The following is an 11,732-nucleotide window of genomic DNA, read 5'->3' on the forward strand; positions in this document are numbered from 1 at the left end:
AGGAAGGAATAGGACTTTCAGACAATTGGTTTTCAATTGGACAAAGCCTGGACCCAAGAATGGGCAAAGCCTGCCAAATTACAGGCATCTAAGCCCATGGGCTGCCATGCTAGCTAGGCATCTTGAAAAATTGCCTGGGTGGTGTTCAACTAAGTTTTACTCAGAGTAGGCTCATTGAAATTAATGGATGTGATTAAGTCAGGTCCATTCATACCAATGTGTCTACTCTGAGTAAAACCTGAATTTGAACCATCCATATTGTCAAATCCACAATATTTTACAAAGGGTGCATTTGGTTTGGAAAGCTTTTTGAATTCTAGTGGCTTGAAACTGAACAATTCTTCAGAAGAAATGCCAAGAAAATAAAGATTTTTTTAAAAGCCTATTACTTAAAGTCCATAAAAGCGTATTTAATAGAATGGAAGCTTTCAGAACCATTGAGAGTGGACAGCATGTCTCCTTACGTTGCTGATTTATAAAATAGTGCAAGAGTTATTGGTATTTTACAATCCGTTAACCACTTTATTGTAGTAATAGCAGGGATTGTACAATCCTCTGTGTCTTATAGCAGTAATTAACTGAGGCCTATTTTAAAGCCCCTGTTACTAACTGCTCGTACAGACAGCTCTAAGTGTGATTTTCCATATGAACGCATGGTTCCTTATATTTCACTGGAGCTATTAATAAGATTTGGACAATAGGTACTCTAGAAAATGATTTGAGGCATGCATATTCAAACATTTTTACTCACATTTAATGCCAACATGTGTGTAGCAAGCAAGGCCATGCTGAATGACTGTTCTTCAATGTATAATACAAACATCTGAAAATGACTCTTGGTGTCTACAGGCTCTACTTGATCTGGAACCCTAATCAATTGCTCATGGTTCAAATGCTTCCATGGAAGGGCCTGTTCAGTAAGTCTCCACTTCCCATTAATATTGCTTTTAACCATGTGACCAGGGCTTCCACTTGAGGTATAACCCCCAGTCATGCAACTCAGTGGAATAGCAAAAAGGGACCAGAAAAGATCAATGCAGACAAAGTACAAAGTAAATCATGCTAAGGGGAAACAAGCTAAAACCCTCAAGAGCTGATCAGATCTGAATTTGCTTTGACTGCTGAGGAAAGAGATATCTGAGTCATGATAGGTCACTGAAAGCATACAGTGTTCAGTGGTAGTGAAAAAATGTAAACGTGGAGTAAAACCTATGCACGTATGAAAGTAATTGCAGCAACACTCAGTGGGACTTACACCCAATCGTATTTTTCACTCTATAACACGCACCTGACCATAACACGCACATAGTTTTTAGAGGAGGAAAACAAGGAAAAAAATATTCTACATGAAACAGTGGATGTATGATTTTTGTGGTTCATGCTGTGGCACCAGACATGTGATCTTACGGTGAGTTTGGGGTAGCCCAATGCAAAAATCCTGAGGATCCATGTGGATCCATGCTTTGTAACCACATTTTAAGTGGGGAGGGAGGGAAAAGCACTCAAGGGGCAAGGAACACGCATGGGGTGGGTGGAGAAGGATGCTATTAATAATGCAGAAGAGGGGTATAAGAGGAGAAGGCTCCTCTCCTCTCCCACTTTGCTCCTTTAAAGGCTCTGCTTCTCTCCCTCCTCCCCGGCTTGCTGAAAAAAACAGCTCTGGACTCGTGTAAGCGTCCCCTCTCCTCTCCCGCTTTGCTCCTCTAAAGCAAGCAGGCTCTCTGTCCCTCTCTCCTCCCCACTCAGCAGCTCTTCTCCTGCTTTGCTGTTTCAAAGTGAGCCATGGAGGAGAGAAGGAAGGGGAACCATGGATCCTCTGCTCACGACTGCAGCAGATCCCGCCGCCATCCGTAGGCATTCGCTCCATAACACGCACAGACATTTCCCCTTACTTTCTAGGAGGAAAAAAGTGAGTGTTATAGTGCAAAAAATACGGTAAGTGTAGACATGACCACCACCTTAATGGAATTATTAGAGAAAAGACTGAAATTAATACAAGGATTATTTAGATTAATTTAAAAATGTAGCCAAAAGATGGTATACTGTGTGCAGTTCTAAGGGCCCTATTTCAAAAGGGACATTATAAAGACTTTACATGATCAAGTAGTTCCTTCCTTTTGCTAGTAGAGGCAAAGTATTTACTGCAAAAGAGCAACCTGCCATGATCTCTTCCATTAGACTAGTCAGTGTGCAAGGCAATATGGAACTTCAGTATGTCAGATTTAGGAGCAGCAAATACATGAGCTGTCACATCAGGAATCCAAGGAAATGCAGCCAGAAACAAATATGACCAAAGTTGGATTCAACATGTCCTTAAGATATTAAATATATCGAATTTTAGATGTCTGCTCATTAAAAAGATTTCATCAAAGAACTTTCAAATACAAATTTGTCTCATCTCCCACATTTCAGGGGATCTAGATGGATGCCTACAACTAACCAAAGTTGAACGCCAAGTTGAAGGCTATGGGTATAAAAATAGACATTTTGTCAAGGCCACTGAACAACAGTCCCATAGATCCTTCTTTAGTGTGTATGAAGGCAGTGCTGTAACGGGCACCTTAGTTCTTTGGTTCAGTAGCTTGAATCCTAATATTCTCTCCCCTTTTCTTTCCCACATTGCTCAGGGAGCTCCCTTGACCCTGTGGAGAGGTGGGTGGCTCGGGTACAGACTGAGGTTTGGGTGGCTTGGGCTTATAATAATAATAATTCCCCAGCTCAGGCTGGCAGTGGCTCGAGCTGCCTCCTTTTTTTGCTCTTCAAGATATGACAACTCTAATATATGTAAGATTTTCAGTTTTTTCCTCATAATTCACAGATTTTAATAAAAACTGTTCAGAATGAACAATGAGTGGGAGCTATTATCACAATGTGCTCCTCACTCTGACTGTTGACTTCACACCAATAATGGTACAGGAAAATGGCACCTAACTAACATTTATTGGGGTTAGTTACAAATGTTAGTATCTGTTTCAACAGCCACAATATCTTACTGAAAAGAGCAAAGCAAAAATCACACATGTTCCAGGCTGTCTTAAGAATCACTTAAGGCTGAGTGCTGCTTGAAGATTGAAGAATGCTGAATTTGAAAGAGGGTAATGGATGAGTCAGGGACGCGGGTGGCGCTGTGGGTAAAAGCCTCAGCGCCTAGGGCTTGCTGATCGAAAGGTTGGTGGTTCGAATCCCTGCGGCGGGGTGCGCTCCCATTGCTCAGTCCCAGCGCCTGCCAACCTAGCAGTTCGAAAGCACCCCTGGGTGCAAGTAGATAAATAGGGACCGCTTACTGGCGGGAAGGTAAACGGCGTTTCCGTGTGCTGCTCTGGCTCGCCAGATGCAGCTTTGTCATGCTGGCCACGTGACCTGGAAGTGTCTCCGGACAGCACTGGCCCCCGGCCTCTTAAGTGAGATGGGCGCACAACTCTAGAGTCTGTCAAGACTGGCCCGTACGGGCAGGGGTACCTTTACCTTTACCTTAATGGATGAGTGCTTTATCTAAACACCTGAGGGGAGAAAAAAAGGTATGTGTACGCTACCTAAAATGCCCTTTCAGGTGCAGTGGATGGTTTCCTTCACTTCAGCTTCTCAGTTGAAGTGTTCAGTGCAGTGCAGTGTAGTCTCAGTGCAGTGCAGTGCAGTCTCAGGTTCAGTGCAAGACTACGTGTATTGTTAGAGTTAAGAATTCATCTTCTAGATAGAACAACTTTCAGAAGAGAAGAGTGGAGATTAGGAAGTTAATTCCATAGTCAACATAGTATGTTCCATGCAGTATCTATCCCTACTGGACAGATGTCCATAACCCAATTGGAGAGTGGTCCATAAAGCAGGAATTGAGCCTTTAGGGCTGTGACACCTTCCCCACTGGATGTCCTTCCCCTTGACTATTAGACAGGACCATCTCTGTTGTCTTTTCAGCACCTACTGAATATCTTCCTCTTCCAGAAAGCCTTTTGAGATCTTTCCCTCTCTGCAACTGTGTTGGAATGGTTGTCTGTTAACAGGTGCACCAACCCTAGGGAGCCGAGGCACCTTCAGCCCCCTCAATATTTGTTTTAAGGGGGCCTGCCCCCCTCAGTGTTGATGGGGCCCAGTTTGACATCACAGAAGGCTGCACCGGCCTGCTCAGCATCGGGAGAGGTGTGTGACTTCTCATGTGCAACACACACTGGGGGCCCCCGATCTTGGGGGCAACATGGTCCCTCTGCCTGTTAAGGTGGCTGTATTGTTTTAGCACATGTTTGCTGCCCTGGGCTTCTTTGGGAAGAAGTGAGAGATATAAATTTAATAAATAATAAAACAAGCAAGAATTGCTTTCTTTGCTTTACTTAATAATATTCTTATAAGTTTCCATAAGCATACTGAGATCCAATTTTCACATCCGGAAGACTTTTGTAGTTGACTCGTACTTTCAAACAGTGCCTTTAAACCCCAATTCTGCAATTCCCTCAGAGGCAAGAGAAAAATAGGAAATGGGTGAACGCAAACAGAAAGAACAAACTTAAGATGTGTAGACAGAAGATTTGCTGAATCCAAAAGCTCCCCCTCATATAACATGGCTGTTATATCTACAATTTATACTCTGAACCTTCAGTGCTGTTCTTCATTGTTGGAATCATGGCACTATTCAGCTTAATAACTGAGGGGCTAGGAGGGCTGCAATGTAGGACACACCCCTCAGTTACTGGGACAGGAGTCAGAGGGACAGGCTGTGTGGTTAGCACTGAGTCTGGGGCCTCCACAGTTTTTGCTTCAACATCATGGCCAGTATCCTCATTGGCCAGTGAACAACTGTCCTTTGTTTGCAGTGGCTTAGACTTTTCGAATCTCAGGGCAGGGCCAGAATAATCATATTCTATTGTATCATCCAGGTTATCCTCCCCAAGACGATAATGTCTCTCTTTCTTTGTAGAAATCTGAAAACAAATAAGAAGTTAGGTAAGTTCAATTCACCCCAGTTCCAAGAGCTAGAGCATAGATACCAGCACACACTCCATGAGAAGTGGAGACCAGCATAGTCATTCCTCTCCTCCCAAGCACCAGGGGAGACATTTTAGGACCCAAAATAAAAAGGGGCTGTTGCCCACCTCCTGCAGGTCAAAGTGCATAGTACCCAAAGTTTGGCAGCCAAAGTGAAAAATCCAGAAGAACCTCCCTGGGAGTAAAAACACCATAATGAACTAAACAATTTGCTGTCATGGTGCCAAAAATCAGCTGCTCTTTCATGACACCCAATATCAGTTCTCAGGAGTGGTAAGGTCAGCCCTGCAGGGCAGTAGATGGCATAACATGGGAATAGAAAAACTTCATGATAAGCCTTGACTATAAAGTGCTGTATTTGCACATTATCCTAGCTTTCTTTAAAGAAGTAGATTAATTTTAATGAATCTTAATAAAATAGGATTGGAGTCCAGTTGATCTCCACAGGAAGGGCATTTAAGAGATTTGGTGCTACCACCAAGAAGTCTCTTGTACCTGCACATCTGATCTCATGTCAAGACAACACAAAGAGCAGGGCATCACACACTGATCTCAATGTTTGGGAAGCTTTGAATGGGAGAAGGTGGTCCTTGAGGTCACCTGCTGCATGAGCACTCATGGCTTTAAATGAAAAGGATACTGCTTTAAACTGATTTGAGAAATTAGCCAGCAGAAGCAGAAGAAAAGTGCTCCTGGTCACAGTTGCTGCCAGGCCCAGGTGCCTCTTCTTCAGGGGGAACATAACCCTATCCAAAACACCTTGCAAGTCTTCTCCCACATCACAAGAACCCTGCAATGCCTCTAATTTGTCCTTATTAACTTTTAATACCAACCATCAAATTATCACTCAGAACAGAAGCAACCTGGTGGAGTGGCCCCGCTTCCCTTCTCTCCCTCTGCTTCAGTTCCATGGAATGTCTACTACTGTGCAACAGATGAGGGAAAGAGGAGCTGGTATCATATTATACGTTTTCTGGAAAATGTGTGCCATTTTTTGTCTTATCCTACGGATGGTAAAAAATGAATGATTTCACTTCCTTTAACCCTTTAACAGCTGCTAATATTGGATAATTTTTTTCCTGGACAGGATCCTGCATATGGCAGGCAGAAGTTAAAGCTTTTGCTACTGCTGCAAATTTTAATAGCTGAATGTCTGTTTTTGCCTTATGAGGATATACTAACAGCAAATCCTCTATCCCAGTCCACTAGCCAGATACCCCTTCTATCCTAGTCCTTAAAGAGATCCATTAACCCTTGGTTCAAGAGGGAGGGAGAAAAGGGAGAAAGGATCCTTACTTCCTCATCTGATGAAATATAGTCTGAATCCTCCATTTCTGTCCAAGTGGAAGCAAATTCTGAGAAAGAAGAATGAGGATAATTAGGAGGACTAGAACGAGGGCTTGGTTTCAGCTGGAACTCACCGGAACTCAGTTTTGGCGCCTCTCAGGTGGGTACCATTGCCATTATAAGAGAACAAGGGAGGCGTTCATGGTTTCTAGAAAAATAGCACTGCCTAGAACAGAAATATTAAAACTCAAACTCTCAAAGCGTAACTTTCAAATTCAGTCCTCAACTATTTAATATAAAAGTCCTAATAGGATCTAAAGCTCCATAAGAAAGCCTTATTATAACACAATGGAGGGTGGGGCAGGAGAGAAAAGCAGGACTGAAATAACAAGGATAACAGGTAGCATAAAAAGCCATCACAGAAATGTGAGTAACAGTGCCTGCGGAACACCCAACTTTTAACCTAGACTGTTGCTTTTTAGTGTAAGTAGAATAATAATTTCACCCATACAAACAACTAGGTATAAATGCCACAGGGAGGCTAATACCTTTACTGAGAGTTGCTGCCCCTTCCTATTGGCTTGTAGCTGCTCCACAAGGTTAATTATTTCAGTTGTGTGAAGTAATAACTGATCGTTTCCTTTTGCAAGAGGAACCTACTGCCCACAGATCTTACAAATACTTATGCACTGAAGCACCATTTAAGTTAAATGCTTCCACCTGTTATGTGCTCCCAGCTCTAATGACTTTCACATTCCAAACATCCCACAGAGTTCTCTGTACCAAGGAATCAGGCATGTTCAAACTAGCACGTACACATCAAGACCTCAAGGCAGGAAGAGGTTGCAGCCACCAACCCTGGCCTACCACACCCCCTACCAGTCACACATGTGTGAAAAGGCCAAACATGGGGGGACTGATGGACATGGGTGAGTCTCCATATTGGAGAGGATCCTGCAGCTATTCAGATTTTCCCCTCCCTTATGTAAAGGTACACACATAGGTCCCTGCTCATGCGTGCTGGCTATACAGCCAGAGTGTTTCACATCTGGTGGACATGTCAGCAACAAGGGGCAGGGTTCACATGATATTTCAATGCATTATGGGGTTCATCTTAATCCTCCTCCTCAAACAATTGGCTTCCATGGAGAGACATTTACTTCATCCCAAGTTTTCAGCCTTTTCTTTGCCTGCATAAAGTAAAATGGAACGTCACTGATTCCTTGCACCTCCATATTGACTGTAAACCACATGACGTGCAATGAGAAGGAGATGTTGTGAGGTTACAGGACTATTTCCACTCATAGCTGTCAACTTTTCCCTTTTCTTGTCAGGAGTCCTATTCGGAATAAGGGAATTTCCCTTTAAAAAAGGGAAACATTGTTCCAGAGATTCTCTTCTAGTCTTGACTTTCAATACTATTAAAAGGAAACATCAGATAAGGTTAAGATTCACAGGACTGCAAGCTAGAGCTGAAATTAAATATCCTTAAAATTTCCAGTTTGACTTTACCCAAATCAATTTTTTTATCTCAAAATATTACTATTTTTGTTATCTCTTTAAGGTTGCAGTCCTGTAGACATAACTTACACTTAAGGAGGAGTCTTATTTCTGATTTGACATGCATAGGGTTGCTCTGTAAAGGAATGTTTCCCAAATAGCTAAATGAATCGCTAAGGCTGCAATCCCAACTCTAAGTGCTTGGAAGTACTCTCTATTGAATTCAATAGAATTTACGTCTGAGTAGACAAGGTTAAGTTTGTGCTGTAAGTCTGCAGTCATAACCCTGCTTGCCTGAGAGTAAGCCCCACTGAATTGAATAGGGCTTACCTCTGAGTAGACATGGTTAGGATTGTGTTGCAAAATTAGCACTAAAGACTGCATTCACAAAAGGCTATTGATGTCAGGTGTCAGATACTGAATAAACCTCAAGTGAGCTATTTAAAATGTTAACTACCAAGTATAGATGATTATTAGGTATAAAACATTGACATGAAATATAAAATATCCTTAGATGTCACAACAGCCAGAAATAGAATTTGAATGAACAGAACTTATCTGACACCAGCATGTATAGAGTTAATGCCTCTCCACCTACAAATGTGTGAAGTGATGTGCAATAAATACAAGCAAGCAATGGGGACTTTTCAAAATGTTGTATGCCCTGTGGATAAATGAAGGAGGCTGTTCAGTGACTTTGAGAATCCATCTGTTCAGCTATTAAATATTAAACTATTAAGGATTAAAATCTCTGTGCTGGATCTTGAAAACCACAATTTGCATTTGATATTAAAGCTAGGTCTAGACATGTAGATATGCTATTATATAGATTATTTAAGAATCAAATTCCATAACTCATGAGATCTATTATAAATTAGAGTATTCCCAATAGAAGTGCAGTATTTTGAAGCATTAGCAAAGATGCCAGGCTTTTGTGAGTACTGTTTTCATATATGGTGCATAACTTATTAATGCAGAAGGGAGGACAGCCATTTTAAGATTGAAAAGGGACATTCCATTCAATGTACCACTTCATTTAATTCACAAGCAAGGTGAACCGGGATACAGATTTTATTATTGTGTGTCAAAAGGCACTGGGATTGGCTCAGCCACATAATTTTCCTTGTGTGACATTTTTTGAATAATGTTATAATGCTGAAACAGATTAAAATTACCTCAACATGCTAAGCATCTGAGCAGGTTTGTCCAAACAGGGATGTTTTTAGCATGTGCTGAAAAGACTAAATGAAAGGCACTTGCTTGTGTCAAGAGGCGGGGAGTTCCAAAGTTTAGGCACTGCCACACTAAATGTGGAGCAGGTATTATGAGGCACCTGCAGTAGTGCCAGTTCCTGGTAGAGGGCTGTTGCCTTTCTCTCCTGCTTGTGGTCTTCTGTAGGGGATTTTGGACCAGAGATGGACTTTAGTCTAATCCAGCAGTACTCTTACCTTCTGCAGGAAGCATACGGATGGCTTATGGTTACATTCCTAAGGAGCAGGCATAGGCAAACCTGGCTCTCCAGATGTTTTGGGACTACAACTCCCACCATCCCTGACCACTGGTCCTGTTAGCTAGGGATGATGGGATTTGTAGTCCCAAAACATCTGGAGGGCTGAGTTTGCCTCTGCCTGCACTAGAGAGTCAATAATGCCCACTGAACACAGTAACAATTACTTGTAGGTAAGCAGGCATAAGATACAGGCTGCTTACACTGCTCTTCCCAGTTGCCATCAAGAAAAGGTCTTTTGCGGGGCCTGCACTGGGGAAAATAAAGTCTAAACTAGTGCATTGTTTCTTGATTGTTAATCATGCAATGAGTGCCAACCAGGGACCTTTAGTAGCTTCTTTTTAATTACTTGGTTGGCTTCTTGGTTTGTCTTGAAAGCACCATCCTGTGCATCAGTGAGAACTTCAGATATGGCAATGAGCGTAATAAAGATTTTGGTCCCCAAACTATTAGATTAGTCCTGTTGGTTCTCTGTGGCTGTTCATAAAAAAGGCAGCTGTTTCATTATCTCAATCTACCCATGGAACCATAAAGAGCAAGCTAGCATTTAATCCATTTTTTTAAAAGTCTTGTAGTAGGAGGCTATGTTAATATGCATTTGAGATGGGAAAGCATCTGAAGTTTAAATGAGTCAGAACTGCAGATTCCCAAGATTGTGGGAAATTCGGGGGGGGGGCAGTCATTATCCACAGTCCCATTAACAAATGAGGGTTTTTTCTGTGTATTTCTTCTACAGCTGAGGGAGCACCATGATAACGCTGAGCTCCAGTTTTTCTTCTGGTTGGCAGTAGGTAAGTTCCACTTACCAATATCTTTCCACTACAGTATATGGGTCGAAACCCAGTGATCACCCTCTGCCCGCAAGTACAAAAGTGACTCTGCACACAAGTGACTTGATTCCATTTCTAAATTATTATAGCATTGCTTGGAAGTAAATCTCAGAAATAAGCACTTAGAACTGCATTACAGAGACACCTCTTGTGAGACATTTTGTGCTTTTGTGCAAAGATCCCTGAATACAAAAAGCTCCCAAATGCATTGCCTCAGGATGAAGGGCATACACCCAGATGCTCAGAAAGTTGCTGTGAATCATAACCTCTTTTAGTATTTTAACTTTTTATATGTTTAAAATCATTATTGTATTCCCCCCTTGATTTTGTTTCATCTTTTTGTAAACTGCTTTGAGGGTTTTTTTTAAATAAAAAATATGATTAAGCGATGTATAAACTTTATGAAATGAAATGAATAAATAAAATATTTAAACAGATGCATTTTCCCTTCAAATACACACAAGTGGTGACTGGGCAATAGTAGTTTGAAAGGGAAAGCTTGGGTTTCTCCTTGTGTGTTCTTTGCAGATGACTTTGGTCTACATATATTTTGAAGTGTGCTTTGAGTATTTGTGCCGGTCTCAGTGCAAAACACAGCATGAGAAGTGGCCCTTAGCTTTGGCCCTTCCTTGCCCTACCATTAGGCTGACTGAGGCATGCGCTTCAGGTGACAGGTGCTGGGAATGGGGGAGTGGCACTGTGCTGTTGGAGAAAATCAGGGGTGAGGAACCTCCACCTTGTGGGCCAGACTTGGTCCACCAGTCCTCCCCATTTGGCAAACAAAGCTAATGTTATCCATGATGCCAGGTGTGGGGGGTTAAGGGTGGGGCTTAAAAGGAACAATCTGGAGCTTGAAATGGGATTCCAGTGGCTCATTTGCTGGAACTAGGCATGCTTCCAACTGCCCATCAACTCATGGGTGAATGAAAGGAGGAACGCCTGGGGTGATAGGAGCATGTCTAGCTCAAGGAGGGGTTTGTTTGGTTTTTTTTGGAAAGCTGCCCCATGACAACCCTCCAATGTCTCACTTTCTTGGGTCTCCCACAGCAGCAGTGGGTGCTTGAGAACTGTGCCATGGATTTTGACAGGTGGGTGCATGGGCGTAGACAGGCTTTATGTTGGGGGAGGCAGAACCTTAGTTAGTTCTGTATTTTTATTCAGTGATTTAGGGGGCAACTTCCCCCCTGCTGCCCCTTTGGGCTATGCTCATGGGTGGGTGGGTGGTTCAACCTATCCGTTAGTCATGTGAAGTCATAATGGAACCATGTGATTGACAGGCAAACATGCCCATCCACCTGTTGAATTTGGCCTACAAAGCTGACCCTGTTAGAGCCGCAAGGATTCTTCACCACTGAAGAAAATAGTTGCATAACCCAGCATTGCTGCCCCGCCCCCGCCCCCGCCCCCGCCCCCAACCTGGGGCAGAACTTGGTGCATCTGGAACCTGGAAGTCACTGCTGCCGCCCCTTTTCCTCACTTCTCTGGCGTGGGCGGGTGGAGGACATGCCTGTGCTTCTCTGGTGCCACCGCGGGCACTTCCCAGTTCCCACCCCTGTCACCAGATAAGTTAGGAAAAGCGACCTCGCCAGAACCCAAAAGCTGAGTGACCCCGACTTTGGAGCAGGGTGCGGGTG

Source organism: Podarcis vaucheri (assembly GCF_965113315.1).
Source record: "Podarcis vaucheri genome assembly, chromosome: 4".
NCBI classification, from domain to species: Eukaryota; Metazoa; Chordata; class Lepidosauria; order Squamata; family Lacertidae; genus Podarcis; species Podarcis vaucheri.